General features: G+C 45.6%; 1 long non-coding RNA gene and 8 other non-coding genes across 9 annotated transcripts in view; 1 reads left to right on the top strand and 8 right to left on the bottom strand.

Annotated features, from left to right (window-relative positions):
* The window catches only part of LOC118242957 (uncharacterized), a 40,804-nt gene that overhangs the window by 5,595 nt on the left and 20,439 nt on the right, over positions 1–14,770 (top strand). The window contains exon 2 of the long non-coding RNA XR_014118772.1: positions 379–610. This is a non-coding gene — a long non-coding RNA (uncharacterized LOC118242957). The remainder of the gene's footprint in view (positions 1–378; positions 611–14,770) is intronic.
* On the bottom strand, positions 3,415–3,486 carry trnaa-cgc (transfer RNA alanine (anticodon CGC)). The gene has a single exon. It is a non-coding gene; the product is annotated as a tRNA-Ala (tRNA).
* On the bottom strand, positions 4,313–4,384 carry trnat-ugu (transfer RNA threonine (anticodon UGU)). The gene has a single exon. It is a non-coding gene; the product is annotated as a tRNA-Thr (tRNA).
* trnaa-cgc (transfer RNA alanine (anticodon CGC)) lies at positions 6,869–6,940 on the bottom strand. The gene has a single exon. It is a non-coding gene; the product is annotated as a tRNA-Ala (tRNA).
* trnat-ugu (transfer RNA threonine (anticodon UGU)) lies at positions 7,767–7,838 on the bottom strand. Its single transcript has one exon. It is a non-coding gene; the product is annotated as a tRNA-Thr (tRNA).
* Positions 10,323–10,394, bottom strand: trnaa-cgc (transfer RNA alanine (anticodon CGC)). The gene has a single exon. It is a non-coding gene; the product is annotated as a tRNA-Val (tRNA).
* On the bottom strand, positions 11,221–11,292 carry trnat-ugu (transfer RNA threonine (anticodon UGU)). Its single transcript has one exon. It is a non-coding gene; the product is annotated as a tRNA-Thr (tRNA).
* On the bottom strand, positions 13,762–13,833 carry trnaa-cgc (transfer RNA alanine (anticodon CGC)). Its single transcript has one exon. It is a non-coding gene; the product is annotated as a tRNA-Ala (tRNA).
* trnat-ugu (transfer RNA threonine (anticodon UGU)) lies at positions 14,660–14,731 on the bottom strand. The gene has a single exon. It is a non-coding gene; the product is annotated as a tRNA-Thr (tRNA).

The raw sequence follows: 14,770 nt of genomic DNA on the forward strand, positions 1-14,770 counted from the left end.
GCATTTTGTGTTTACTTGGGCAAACACTTTTTCATACCACTGTGTGTGTGTGTGTGCGTGTGTGTGTGTGTGTGTGTGTGTGTGTGTGTGTATATATATATATACACACACACACACACACACACACACACGCACACACACACACTCTGGACTAATGTACTACCACACAAGGATTTCTTCCATCAACAAAGCAGCATTGCACATAATGCTGGAGAAGAATGTCTACTAAATGCAATAAATAAAAAGTAAACATATGAATTTCTCTTCTATAGATAAAAATTACATTTTATTACTCAGCGTGTCCTCTTTTTTTGGTCCATAGCTAATTATATTTTTAACTATGAATTCTAATTTTTTCCCCCTTCTCCCACTGTCCAGGCCTCCCGTGCTCAACATGTGTCTGCCTCCACTCTGAATATAAACCATTATACCAACAGGAAGAGTGCAGCAGAGAGCATGCTTGATATAGCACTGTTAATGGCTAACGCCTCACAGTTAAAGGCAGTGCTGGAACAGGGGCCCCAGTTCAGCCTATATACCCCCCTAATTACACTGATCAGTGTCTCTCTGTGTCTGCAAATACTTGTGGGAGTACTACTCATCCTTGTAGGTAAGAAAGCACATATGCATACACATTTCATTTTTACACGTTACATTTTGATTAGGCAAATAGGTACATCTGATATATGCGTGCACTTTTAAGACATTAGAAAAGAAAAGAACTTGATAGTTCATGTGGGAAGAAAGAAAATTGTGACTATTTATTTATTTGTTTGTTTGTTTGTTTGTTTGTTAACAATATATACATTTATTACAAACACATGCCATTTCATGATTGGAGCTTTCCTATGTGGAAATTTGACAAATAACCCTGGAATGCAGCATAAAATCAGGTGAGCAAGTTTTCTGTTAATCTGTTACAGAGTGAGGTCACACTAGAATGGGAAAATCTAGCGACTTTGAACAAAGCATAAGCATTGGTGCTAGACAAGCCAGGCACAGTATTTCAAAAACTGCCAACCTTGTGGGGTTTCCTTGTGCGGTGGTGTCGAGTGCATACCAAGAAAGGTGTGATCAAAGAAAAACATTCAGTGAAAAGGGATCCTGTGGATGTAGACAGTGGGGAGGAAAAACTCCCTAAAGCATGATGGAGAAACCTTGAGAGGAACCAAGACTCATAAGGGGGTCCCGTCGTCCCCCATCCATAAGGGGGTCCCATCCATATGGTCATATAGTCATGGATTGGCTCCAGGAACATGACAGTAAGTTTTCCTGGTTTCCCTGGCCTTCACAGTCTCCAGATCTTAATACTAAAAGCATCACAGGAATGAGGTAGAACAGGCTGTTCAGTATCTCCATCAAATGTGTGGAATCTACGAGAAGCTGTTCTAACCACGTGGGCCAAGATTCCTGCAGAACGAGTTCAACACCTGTATTCTTTCCTTGCCAGCATCATGCATCCTGCTACTATGTGCCAGGATTACCTCAGAGACTTCTCTTCACAGTTTGCATCTTGGGTCTTGCCTGGTGTGATGCACCCTTGCTTTGTCTTACCTGGTGCTTAGTGCTTGATCTTGTGCTGCCAAAACTGTTCCTCTTTGTTGTCTGTTAGTCTTGCCTTTTCTAGCCATTAGTATGTGCTTTAATTACTACTTCACAGATTAAGCCAACTTGGTGACTAAAAAGATTTGTGTTTTACTTACAAAATGCAAATGAAAAGATTTCATTGAATTTGATACATGACATTGAAAAAATGCCCACAAAAAAATTGAAATTTTGAAACGTTCATGTAGGTATTATGTGCTGTAGACAGTGAATCTTACACTTTGTAGGCCAATTCCTACTAGAATACAGCCTTTGGATGCTGGATCTTGATATTTGTAGTTGTTCTCTAGGTATATTCTTATTCTCCAAGTCATTCTTGAGGTTCCTGTTTTTTTTCCTGTATGGGTTTTGAATTAAAAATGACACAGGCACAATAAATAAGAGCATAAAAACAAATCAGCATCACGTGAGTGAGTTGTTGTTTGCCAATAGACAAGCCAGATCAACAACATACAGTCTTATCGGACATCCATGATGAGATACATTAAGTCCACGCAGTCACTGGCAATGAAGGCGCTCATGCCTAATGAACAAAGAATGAAATACTACTGAATCACATTGGCTTCCGTGCATGTGAAAAAATGCATCAGTGGAAGCTATTGGATATGGCTGCAATACAGTTAAAATCACGACACCATCCTGACAAATGTATAACTGCATAAATACTGATTGTGCATATGCTATAGAAAAAGGATTAAAAGACACCAAGACAGAGCTAAATGCCTCCCACCTGATTTATGTCCCAACATGAGAGCTCATAGAAATGAACCGAACAATAGCCTAAGAGTAAATTTGTTAACTGCATCAGTGGAACTATTTGGAGGACTGGACCCTGCTCAAAGTCAGCCCATTATGACCTATGTATAATTGTGAATAGATACTGTTTGTGCACTTGCAGTGCCAAGTAAGCTCATACTATTTCCATATACATTGTTTTCCACTTCTGCTGTTGTAAAAGGCACAAACAAGGATCAATCCCATGGTCTTTAGCTTACAAGACCAAGGCCTTGCCAATTCGCCACCAGGCCTTGCAAAAGTGCGATAGGTATGATGTGAAGCACACAACAGCCAACAAGTGAACGCGTTACCTGCGGCAGGATTACGACGGCAAACACGCTCAAAATCGTGACACTGTTCTGACTGCTTGTTCTCGGTCGATCAATAGCATTTGGAACCTATGGGACAATGGCACCTGTCATTGAAGCAAAGCAGACAATCATCACTAATAAGAACATGTTGGCTCAACGTGGCGCTGACAGCAATGACATTTTAGTCACTATAATAGTGACTCCAAATGTTTGTTAATTGGCCACGAGTATCCTGAATTGTCAAAACTCTGTGATGGGTCAGAAAGGCCTGCCTCATCATCAGGAATGTTTGTGACTCTTCACATAGACTTTGATGATCTGTAAATCCGTAAGTTATGATAAAATATGCACATGTATTTCCTCACTGGGGGACCTTGTTCCTCTGGTCAAGATCACCAAGGAAGCCAAGTGACCCAAGAAGGAGCACTTGGGATAGTGTTTTAATGTGAAGTGAGTTGGAACCTACCTGGAATAGCAGTGGAGCTCTTGTTATCTGGCAGTGCTTCTCTCAAACGGCTTCTTAAGGACGCAAGGGTGCAAACAGTGATTGTACCTGTGGTGTCTTAAGTGGAAGAGTGTGGAACATGTGAGCGACAAGTACAAGTTCGTAAGAGCTCCTTAGCTCTGATTCAGACTGACCCAAAATAGGGAATATATGTTGAAGAGCAACCAAGCAGACAGATGCAGTTGCTGGCACTTTCATTCTATAAGACAGCCTTTATGGAGATGCTGGGGATTGAACCCAGGACCTCATACATGCGAAGCATGTGCTCTACCTCTGAGCTACATCCCCACAGGAGCGCAAGCATTTTGAAATCTGAAAGATACAGGCACAGTAAACAGTAAATAATGATGCAAGAAGCAGTCGCACGATGAGTCGATTAGTCTCGTTATCGTTCGCCAGCAGCAAATCCAGAAGAACAAATTTGCAAAAACCAAGAACAGAATAGAAAACTGACAAAGTACTTTAAAAAGTTATGTTGGCCAAGACTTTGCAGGCCTGAAGGCTCAGTTGTTCAGCCAAGAAGGCTAGAAATAAGAACAACCTTAAAATCATTGAATACTGCAAGTAGGAAGCGTCAATGTGCCGTACACATCTTACAGCAATGGTGACTGAACAAACAAGGCAAATCCCCAATTTCATATTTTGTAGATTTCCAAGATTACAAATAAAAAGAAGAGAATAATAAGCTTCCTGGTAAGACGGTTTAAGTCAGTTCACTGAAGAATATGCCAGCATGAGGTCACCTCCCATTTCATCTTTTGACTAAGCAAGGTCCGGTTTCTTTGAGTCTCCCTATCAGTTTTATGGAACCTATGGGACAATGGCACCTGTCATTGAAGCAAAGCAGACAAACATCACTAATAAGAGCACGTTGGCTCAACGTGGCGCTGACAGCAATGACATTTTAGTCACTATTTGTGAGATAGAGGAGTCCTGGATCTTGTACAAATATGTTTTGTCCAATGCAAGAAGTGGACTGATGGTGGCTTGCCAATGCAAGAGAAGGAGACGCTGCACGAAGGGGGTAGGCATTGGAGAATTTGCCAGTGCCACGTCAGCTGCTATCATTTCCGTAAACATTGTTGACTTAGTTGTCCACTTACGCTGTTGTAAAAGGCACGAACGGGGATCGAACCCGTGGTCTTCGGTTTACAAGACCGACGCCTTGCCGCTTGGCCACCATGCCCGGGGTCAAAATGTAGGTAAGATGTGACCCACATAGTAGCCTACAAGTGAACGCGTTACCTGCGTCAGCATTAGGATCGCGAACGTGCTCAAAGTCAGGACACTGTTCTGACCCATGTATAACTGTGAGTAGATACTTCTTGTTCTCTGTCGATCAATGGCATATGTTGAAAGTAAGAGGATTAAAAGTCTACTCGATAGAAATGCATAGGACTCGATTGCCATCCCAACATGAGTTATTGTCAAGCAACGGCATTAGAGTAGCTTGTCATGCCATAACTTAACACTAGTGGAGATGCAGGGGATTGAACGCTGGACCTCATACATGCAAAGCATGCGCTCTAGCACTGATCTACATCCCCTTCTCTTGCCAAGTTATAGGATAATAGCATTGAAAATAGTGACTCCAAATGTTTGGTAATTAGCCAAATGTATTTACATGTATTTACTCACTGGGGGACCTTGTTCCTCTGGTCAAGATCACCAAGGAAGCCTAGTGACCCAAGAAGGAGCACTTGGGACAGGGTTTTAATGTGAAGTGAGTTGGAACCTACCTGGAATAGCAATGGAGTTGTTGTTATCTGGCAAACCCCAATTTCCACTTCTACACACTGTACCACCTGTAAACCTGCTTGTAATCTCAGTTAGTAGCATTAAAAGCACAAAAACAAAGGTTATGGCTGCCTGTGGGTGTAGTAGATGGGGGAACAAGATGACAAACGGGAGCACAGTTGCAGAGCATGTCACGTCTGGGACTGTGGCTCCCTTCGATGATTACTTTTAGCAGCGCTTCTCTCAAATGGCTTCTCAAGGGCGCAAACCAGTGATTGTACCTGTGGCTTCCTAAATGGGAGAGTGTGGCACATTTGAGTGACAAATACAAGTTTGAAAGAGCTCCTTAGCTCTGTTTCAGGCTGACCCAAGACAGGGAACCTCTGTTGAAGGGCAATCAAGAGGACAGAGTCAGTTTCTGGCGTGCATCATTGGCTGCGCCGATAGCACCATCTGCGTTGTTAGCGCTAGCGATGCTAGATGTCGCCTGGAATGGAGCGAAGAACGTGTTTAGCTCGTTCGCCAAAGACTCATCCGCACTCATCAGTCCGGAGGGTGGGCTCCTGTAGTCCGTGATCGTCCGTAGTCCCTGCCACAGGGATCTAGAGCCACTCTGCTGGAACTGTGTCTGCAGTTTCCTCCCGTAGCGCCGCTTGGCCTCCCTCAGCGCCCTGCGCACTCCGTTTGCCACAGACTTGTACTCATCCATGTTCCCGCTGATGATCTCCGTGTTGTAGGCAGCAGTGCGAGAGTTCAGAGTTTGTCCACCCAGGGCTTCTGGTTGGGAAACTTCTTGATGGCGGCTCTTGGAATCGTATCGTCCACCAGTTTCCCAATAAACCCTACTACTGCCTCCGTAAACTCGCTGACATCATCAGTGCTGTGCCGGGACATGTCCCAGTCCGCGTCATCCAGAGCGTCCTGCAGAGAGGCCAGCGATTGGTCTGTCCAGCGCGCGACCTCCTTCTGAACCGGAGCTTCCCGTTTCAGCCTTTGTTTATATTTTGCTATGAGGAAGATGGCAGCGTGGTCCGACTTACCAAACGGTGGATGAGCTAGTGCCTTGTAGCTGTCCTTGTATGGGGTGTAGCAGTGGTCGAGTGTCCTATTTCCCCTGGTGGGGAAGGTTACGTGATGGTAAAGGTTGGGCACTGCACGCTTGAGGTTAGCGCTGGACAGACCAATCGGTGGCCGCTCTGCAGGACGCTCTGGATGACGCGGACTGGGACATGTTCCGGCACAGCACTGATGATGTCAGCGAGGTTCTCGTGCCATAACACTAGTGGAAATGCAGGGGATTGAACGCTGGACCTCATACATGCAAAGCATGCGCTCTAGCACTGATCTACATCCCTTTCTCTTGCCAAGTTATAGGGTAATAGCATTGAAAATAGTGACTCCAAATGTTTGTTAATTGGCCACGAGTATCCTGAATTGTCAAAACTCTGTGATGGGTCAGAAAGGCCTGCCTCATCATCAGGAATGTTTGTGACTCTTCACATAGACTTTGATGATCTGTAAATCCGTAAGTTATGATAAAATATGCACATGTATTTCCTCACTGGGGGACCTTGTTCCTCTGGTCAAGATCACCAAGGAAGCCAAGTGACCCAAGAAGGAGCACTTGGGATAGTGTTTTAATGTGAAGTGAGTTGGAACCTACCTGGAATAGCAGTGGAGCTCTTGTTATCTGGCAGTGCTTCTCTCAAACGGCTTCTTAAGGACGCAAGGGTGCAAACAGTGATTGTACCTGTGGTGTCTTAAGTGGAAGAGTGTGGAACATGTGAGCGACAAGTACAAGTTCGTAAGAGCTCCTTAGCTCTGATTCAGACTGACCCAAAATAGGGAATATATGTTGAAGAGCAACCAAGCAGACAGATACAGTTGCTGGCACTTTCTTAACAAGCACTTTCATTCTATAAGACAGACTTTATGGAGATGCTGGGGATTGAACCCAGGACCTCATACATGCGAAGCATGTGCTCTACCTCTGAGCTACATCCCCACGGGAGCGCAAGCATTTTGAAATCTGAAAGACACAGGCACAGTAAACAGTAAATAATGATGCAAGAAGCAGTCGCACGATGAGTCGATTAGTCTCGTTATCGTTCGCCAGCAGCAAATCCAGAAGAACAAATTTGCAAAAACCAAGAACAGAATAGAAAACTGACAAAGTACTTTAAAAAGTTATGTTGGCCAAGACTTTGCAGGCCTGAAGGCTCAGTTGTTCAGCCAAGAAGGCTAGAAATAAGAACAACCTTAAAATCATTGAATACTGCAAGTAGGAAGCGTCAATGTGCCGTACACATCTTACAGCAATGGTGACTGAACAAACAAGGCAAATCCCCAATTTCATATTTTGTAGATTTCCAAGATTACAAATAAAAAGAAGAGAATAATAAGCTTCCTGGTAAGACGGTTTAAGTCAGTTCACTGAAGAATATGCCAGCATGAGGTCACCTCCCATTTCATCTTCTGACTAAGCAAGGTCCGGTTTCTTTGAGTCTCCCTATCAGTTTTATGGAACCTATGGGACAATGGCACCTGTCATTGAAGCAAAGCAGACAATCATCACTAATAAGAGCACGTTGGCTCAACGTGGCGCTGACAGCAATGACATTTTAGTCACTATTTGTGAGATAGAGGAGTCCTGGATCTTGTACAAATATGTTTTGTCCAATGCAAGAAGTGGACTGATGGTGGCTTGCCAATGCAAGAGAAGGAGACGCTGCACGAAGGGGGTAGGCATTGGAGAATTTGCCAGTGCCACGTCAGCTGCTATCATTTCCGTATACATTGTTGACTTAGTTGTCCACTTACGCTGTTGTAAAAGGCACGAACGGGGATCGAACCCGTGGTCTTCGGTTTACAAGACCGACGCCTTGCCGCTTGGCCACCATGCCCGGGGTCAAAATGTAGGTAAGATGTGACCCACATAGTAGCCTACAAGTGAACGCGTTACCTGCGTCAGCATTAGGATCGCGAACGTGCTCAAAGTCAGGACACTGTTCTGACCCATGTATAACTGTGAGTAGATACTTCTTGTTCTCTGTCGATCAATGGCATATGTTGAAAGTAAGAGGATTAAAAGTCTACTCGATAGAAATGCATAGGACTCGATTGCCATCCCAACATGAGTTATTGTCAAGCAACGGCATTAGAGTAGCTTGTCATGCCATAACTTAACACTAGTGGAGATGCAGGGGATTGAACGCTGGACCTCATACATGCAAAGCATGCGCTCTAGCACTGATCTACATCCCCTTCTCTTGCCAAGTTATAGGATAATAGCATTGAAAATAGTGACTCCAAATGTTTGGTAATTAGCCAAATGTATTTACATGTATTTACTCACTGGGGGACCTTGTTCCTCTGGTCAAGATCACCAAGGAAGCCTAGTGACCCAAGAAGGAGCACTTGGGACAGGGTTTTAATGTGAAGTGAGTTGGAACCTACCTGGAATAGCAATGGAGTTGTTGTTATCTGGCAAACCCCAATTTCCACTTCTACACACTGTACCACCTGTAAACCTGCTTGTAATCTCAGTTAGTAGCATTAAAAGCACAAAAACAAAGGTTATGGCTGCCTGTGGGTGTAGTAGATGGGGGAACAAGATGACAAACGGGAGCACAGTTGCAGAGCATGTCACGTCTGGGACTGTGGCTCCCTTCGATGATTACTTTTAGCAGCGCTTCTCTCAAATGGCTTCTCAAGGGCGCAAACCAGTGATTGTACCTGTGGCTTCCTAAATGGGAGAGTGTGGCACATTTGAGTGACAAATACAAGTTTGAAAGAGCTCCTTAGCTCTGTTTCAGGCTGACCCAAGACAGGGAACCTCTGTTGAAGGGCAATCAAGAGGACAGAGTCAGTTTCTGGCGTGCATCATTGGCTGCGCCGATAGCACCATCTGCGTTGTTAGCGCTAGCGATGCTAGATGTCGCCTGGAATGGAGCGAAGAACGTGTTTAGCTCGTTCGCCAAAGACTCATCCGCACTCATCAGTCCGGAGGGTGGGCTCCTGTAGTCCGTGATCGTCCGTAGTCCCTGCCACAGGGATCTAGAGCCACTCTGCTGGAACTGTGTCTGCAGTTTCCTCCCGTAGCGCCGCTTGGCCTCCCTCAGCGCCCTGCGCACTCCGTTTGCCACTGACTTGTACTCATCCATGTTCCCGCTGATGATCTCCGTGTTGTAGGCAGCAGTGCGAGAGTTCAGAGTTTGTCCACCCAGGGCTTCTGGTTGGGAAACTTCTTGATGGCGGCTCTTGGAATCGTATCGTCCACCAGTTTCCCAATAAACCCTACTACTGCCTCCGTAAACTCGCTGACATCATCAGTGCTGTGCCGGGACATGTCCCAGTCCGCGTCATCCAGAGCGTCCTGCAGAGAGGCCAGCGATTGGTCTGTCCAGCGCGCGACCTCCTTCTGAACCGGAGCTTCCCGTTTCAGCCTTTGTTTATATTTTGCTATGAGGAAGATGGCAGCGTGGTCCGACTTACCAAACGGTGGATGAGCTAGTGCCTTGTAGCTGTCCTTGTATGGGGTGTAGCAGTGGTCGAGTGTCCTATTTCCCCTGGTGGGGAAGGTTACGTGATGGTAAAGGTTGGGCACTGCACGCTTGAGGTTAGTGCTGGACAGACCAATCGGTGGCCGCTCTGCAGGACGCTCTGGATGACGCGGACTGGGACATGTTCCGGCACAGCACTGATGATGTCAGCGAGGTTCTCGTGCCATAACACTAGTGGAAATGCAGGGGATTGAACGCTGGACCTCATACATGCAAAGCATGCGCTCTAGCACTGATCTACATCCCTTTCTCTTGCCAAGTTATAGGGTAATAGCATTGAAAATAGTGACTCCAAATGTTTGTTAATTGGCCACGAGTATCCTGAATTGTCAAAACTCTGTGATGGGTCAGAAAGGCCTGCCTCATCATCAGGAATGTTTGTGACTCTTCACATAGACTTTGATGATCTGTAAATCCGTAAGTTATGATAAAATATGCACATGTATTTCCTCACTGGGGGACCTTGTTCCTCTGGTCAAGATCACCAAGGAAGCCAAGTGACCCAAGAAGGAGCACTTGGGATAGTGTTTTAATGTGAAGTGAGTTGGAACCTACCTGGAATAGCAGTGGAGCTCTTGTTATCTGGCAGTGCTTCTCTCAAACGGCTTCTTAAGGACGCAAGGGTGCAAACAGTGATTGTACCTGTGGTGTCTTAAGTGGAAGAGTGTGGAACATGTGAGCGACAAGTACAAGTTCGTAAGAGCTCCTTAGCTCTGATTCAGACTGACCCAAAATAGGGAATATATGTTGAAGAGCAACCAAGCAGACAGATACAGTTGCTGGCACTTTCTTAACAAGCACTTTCATTCTATAAGACAGACTTTATGGAGATGCTGGGGATTGAACCCAGGACCTCATACATGTGAAGCATGTGCTCTACCTCTGAGCTACATCCCCACGGGAGCGCAAGCATTTTGAAATCTGAAAGACACAGGCACAGTAAACAGTAAATAATGATGCAAGAAGCAGTCGCACGATGAGTCGATTAGTCTCGTTATCGTTCGCCAGCAGCAAATCCAGAAGAACAAATTTGCAAAAACCAAGAACAGAATAGAAAACTGACAAAGTACTTTAAAAAGTTATGTTGGCCAAGACTTTGCAGGCCTGAAGGCTCAGTTGTTCAGCCAAGAAGGCTAGAAATAAGAACAACCTTAAAATCATTGAATACTGCAAGTAGGAAGCGTCAATGTGCCGTACACATCTTACAGCAATGGTGACTGAACAAACAAGGCAAATCCCCAATTTCATATTTTGTAGATTTCCAAGATTACAAATAAAAAGAAGAGAATAATAAGCTTCCTGGTAAGACGGTTTAAGTCAGTTCACTGAAGAATATGCCAGCATGAGGTCACCTCCCATTTCATCTTCTGACTAAGCAAGGTCCGGTTTCTTTGAGTCTCCCTATCAGTTTTATGGAACCTATGGGACAATGGCACCTGTCATTGAAGCAAAGCAGACAATCATCACTAATAAGAGCACGTTTGCTCAACGTGGCGCTGACAGCAATGACATTTTAGTCACTATTTGTGAGATAGAGGAGTCCTGGATCTTGTACAAATATGTTTTGTCCAATGCAAGAAGTGGACTGATGGTGGCTTGCCAATGCAAGAGAAGGAGACGCTGCACGAAGGGGGTAGGCATTGGAGAATTTGCCAGTGCCACGTCAGCTGCTATCATTTCCGTAAACATTGTTGACTTAGTTGTCCACTTACGCTGTTGTAAAAGGCACGAACGGGGATCGAACCCGTGGTCTTCTGTTTACAAGACCGACGCCTTGCCGCTTGGCCACCATGCCCGGGGTCAAAATGCAGGTAAGATGTGACCCACATAGTAGCCTACAAGTGAACGCGTTACCTGCGTCAGCATTAGGATCGCGAACGTGCTCAAAGTCAGGACACTGTTCTGACCCATGTATAACTGTGAGTAGATACTTCTTGTTCTCTGTCGATCAATGGCATATGTTGAAAGTAAGAGGATTAAAAGTCTACTCGATAGAAATGCATAGGACTCGATTGCCATCCCAACATGAGTTATTGTCAAGCAAAGGCATTAGAGTAGCTTGTCATGCCATAACTTAACACTAGTGGAGATGCAGGGGATTGAACGCTGGACCTCATACATGCAAAGCATGCGCTCTAGCACTGATCTACATCCCCTTCTCTTGCCAAGTTATAGGATAATAGCATTGAAAATAGTGACTCCAAATGTTTGGTAATTAGCCAAATGTATTTACATGTATTTACTCACTGGGGGACCTTGTTCCTCTGGTCAAGATCACCAAGGAAGCCTAGTGACCCAAGAAGGAGCACTTGGGACAGGGTTTTAATGTGAAGTGAGTTGGAACCTACCTGGAATAGCAATGGAGTTGTTGTTATCTGGCAAACCCCAATTTCCACTTCTACACACTGTACCACCTGTAAACCTGCTTGTAATCTCAGTTAGTAGCATTAAAAGCACAAAAACAAAGGTTATGGCTGCCTGTGGGTGTAGTAGATGGGGGAACAAGATGACAAACGGGAGCACAGTTGCAGAGCATGTCACGTCTGGGACTGTGGCTCCCTTCGATGATTACTTTTAGCAGCGCTTCTCTCAAATGGCTTCTCAAGGGCGCAAACCAGTGATTGTACCTGTGGCTTCCTAAATGGGAGAGTGTGGCACATTTGAGTGACAAATACAAGTTTGAAAGAGCTCCTTAGCTCTGTTTCAGGCTGACCCAAGACAGGGAACCTCTGTTGAAGGGCAATCAAGAGGACAGAGTCAGTTTCTGGCGTGCATCATTGGCTGCGCCGATAGCACCATCTGCGTTGTTAGCGCTAGCGATGCTAGATGTCGCCTGGAATGGAGCGAAGAACGTGTTTAGCTCGTTCGCCAAAGACTCATCCGCACTCATCAGTCCGGAGGGTGGGCTCCTGTAGTCCGTGATCGTCCGTAGTCCCTGCCACAGGGATCTAGAGCCACTCTGCTGGAACTGTGTCTGCAGTTTCCTCCCGTAGCGCCGCTTGGCCTCCCTCAGCGCCCTGCGCACTCCGTTTGCCACAGACTTGTACTCATCCATGTTCCCGCTGATGATCTCCGTGTTGTAGGCAGCAGTGCGAGAGTTCAGAGTTTGTCCACCCAGGGCTTCTGGTTGGGAAACTTCTTGATGGCGGCTCTTGGAATCGTATCGTCCACCAGTTTCCCAATAAACCCTACTACTGCCTCCGTAAACTCGCTGACATCATCAGTGCTGTGCCGGGACATGTCCCAGTCCGCGTCATCCAGAGCGTCCTGCAGAGAGGCCAGCGATTGGTCTGTCCAGCGCGCGACCTCCTTCTGAACCGGAGCTTCCCGTTTCAGCCTTTGTTTATATTTTGCTATGAGGAAGATGGCAGCGTGGTCCGACTTACCAAACGGTGGATGAGCTAGTGCCTTGTAGCTGTCCTTGTATGGGGTGTAGCAGTGGTCGAGTGTCCTATTTCCCCTGGTGGGGAAGGTTACGTGATGGTAAAGGTTGGGCACTGCACGCTTGAGGTTAGCGCTGGACAGACCAATCGGTGGCCGCTCTGCAGGACGCTCTGGATGACGCGGACTGGGACATGTTCCGGCACAGCACTGATGATGTCAGCGAGGTTCTCGTGCCATAACACTAGTGGAAATGCAGGGGATTGAACGCTGGACCTCATACATGCAAAGCATGCGCTCTAGCACTGATCTACATCCCTTTCTCTTGCCAAGTTATAGGGTAATAGCATTGAAAATAGTGACTCCAAATGTTTGTTAATTGGCCACGAGTATCCTGAATTGTCAAAACTCTGTGATGGGTCAGAAAGGCCTGCCTCATCATCAGGAATGTTTGTGACTCTTCACATAGACTTTGATGATCTGTAAATCCGTAAGTTATGATAAAATATGCACATGTATTTCCTCACTGGGGGACCTTGTTCCTCTGGTCAAGATCACCAAGGAAGCCAAGTGACCCAAGAAGGAGCACTTGGGATAGTGTTTTAATGTGAAGTGAGTTGGAACCTACCTGGAATAGCAGTGGAGCTCTTGTTATCTGGCAGTGCTTCTCTCAAACGGCTTCTTAAGGACGCAAGGGTGCAAACAGTGATTGTACCTGTGGTGTCTTAAGTGGAAGAGTGTGGAACATGTGAGCGACAAGTGCAAGTTCGTAAGAGCTCCTTAGCTCTGATTCAGACTGACCCAAAATAGGGAATATATGTTGAAGAGCAACCAAGCAGACAGATGCAGTTGCTGGCACTTTCATTCTATAAGACAGCCTTTATGGAGATGCTGGGGATTGAACCCAGGACCTCATACATGCGAAGCATGTGCTCTACCTCTGAGCTACATCCCCACGGGAGCGCAAGCATTTTGAAATCTGAAAGACACAGGCACAGTAAACAGTAAATAATGATGCAAGAAGCAGTCGCACGATGAGTCGATTAGTCTCGTTATCGTTCGCCAGCAGCAAATCCAGAAGAACAAATTTGCAAAAACCAAGAACAGAATAGAAAACTGACAAAGTACTTTAAAAAGTTATGTTGGCCAAGACTTTGCAGGCCTGAAGGCTCAGTTGTTCAGCCAAGAAGGCTAGAAATAAGAACAACCTTAAAATCATTGAATACTGCAAGTAGGAAGCGTCAATGTGCCGTACACATCTTACAGCAATGGTGACTGAACAAACAAGGCAAATCCCCAATTTCATATTTTGTAGATTTCCAAGATTACAAATAAAAAGAAGAGAATAATAAGCTTCCTGGTAAGACGGTTTAAGTCAGTTCACTCAAGAATATGCCAGCATGAGGTCACCTCCCATTTCATCTTTTGACTAAGCAAGGTCCGGTTTCTTTGAGTCTCCCTATCAGTTTTATGGAACCTATGGGACAATGGCACCTGTCATTGAAGCAAAGCAGACAAACATCACTAATAAGAGCACGTTGGCTCAACGTGGCGCTGACAGCAATGACATTATAGTCACTATTTGTGAGATAGAGGAGTCCTGGATCTTGTACAAATATGTTTTGTCCAATGCAAGAAGTGGACTGATGGTGGCTTGCCAATGCAAGAGAAGGAGACGCTGCACGAAGGGGGTAGGCATTGGAGAATTTGCCAGTGCCACGTCAGCTGCTATCATTTCCGTAAACATTGTTGACTTAGTTGTCCACTTACGCTGTTGTAAAAGGCACGAACGGGGATCGAACCCGTGGTCTTCGGTTTACAAGACCGACGCCTTGCCGCTTGGCCACCATGCCCGGGGTCAAAATGTAGGTAAGATGTGACCCACATAGTAG

The sequence above is a fragment of the Electrophorus electricus genome, chromosome 20 (genome assembly GCF_041902795.1).
Source record: "Electrophorus electricus isolate QZ-2024a chromosome 20, ASM4190279v1, whole genome shotgun sequence".
Lineage (NCBI taxonomy): Eukaryota > Metazoa > Chordata > Actinopteri > Gymnotiformes > Gymnotidae > Electrophorus > Electrophorus electricus.